Source organism: Chrysochloris asiatica, unplaced genomic scaffold (genome assembly GCF_000296735.1).
Source record: "Chrysochloris asiatica unplaced genomic scaffold, ChrAsi1.0 scaffold00033, whole genome shotgun sequence".
NCBI classification, from domain to species: Eukaryota; Metazoa; Chordata; class Mammalia; order Afrosoricida; family Chrysochloridae; genus Chrysochloris; species Chrysochloris asiatica.
In genome coordinates this window covers 21,455,291-21,456,312 of record NW_006408551.1, presented here as the reverse complement: position 1 = coordinate 21,456,312, position 1,022 = coordinate 21,455,291, and positions in this window count along the sequence as shown.

The window sequence follows — 1,022 nt, the reverse complement described above, 5'->3', positions numbered from 1 at the left end:
AAAAAAAAAAAAAAAAATTAGCACAGGCTGGTCCCTCTGAGGTGGAGGTTAAACAGATAAGATAATTATCTTAGAACCTTGAGCTTCAAAGAAAATAATAAGGAACTGATTGAATATTAACTAAGAGAAGAAGCTGAACAAAAGCAGAGAGCAAGGAGACAAATGAACAGCCGAACTGTCAAGTAGCCGGACACAGTGCAGCCATGTTGGACTTTTGCAAACAGCATTACGTATGTATGTATATTGCTGTTGTTGTTGTGTGCCATGGAATCGGTTCTGACTCACAGCGACCCTGTACAGGGTTTCCGAGGCTGTAAATCTTTACAGAGCAGAAAGCCTCATCCTTCTCCCACGGAACAGCTGGAAGTTTCAAACTGCTGACCCTGAGGTTAGCAGCCTTTTTCGTAACCACTATACCAGAGATCCTTGTATGTATAGTGAACTGGTAATTGGATTCATTCACCCAGGAACACACAAGCACACACACCAGTGTATGACTAGCATAAAGTGTGATCTGTCCTTGTTCCCCACACCCGTCCAGGGATCAGCAGTGGGACCAGCAACCACCCTCATCTACCCGGTGATCAGTGTCACTTCCCACGCCATTTGCAAAGTCTAGTCTTCATTATAACACTAACAATAAACTACCATCACTTGCCTATTGGTTTGTCATACTGTGGTGACTTGCGTATTGCTGTGATTCTAGAAGCTGTCACCAGTATGTTAAATATTAGAAGGGTCACCCATGATGGATAGGTTTCAGCTGAGCTTCCAGATTAACACAGACTAGGAAGGCGATGGACTACTTGTGAATATTTAGTCAATGAAAACCTTCTGAATAGTAGTGGAACACTGTCAAACAGCACCACATACTGAATACTGAAACATGCTGTAGACCACCATAATAGTCATATATAGTGCCAGAAGATGAGTTCCTCAGGTTGGCAGGCACTCAACATACGATTGGGGAACAGTTCCCTCTTCAAAGAAGAGATGACTGTGATGACGAGATTGGAGTAAAG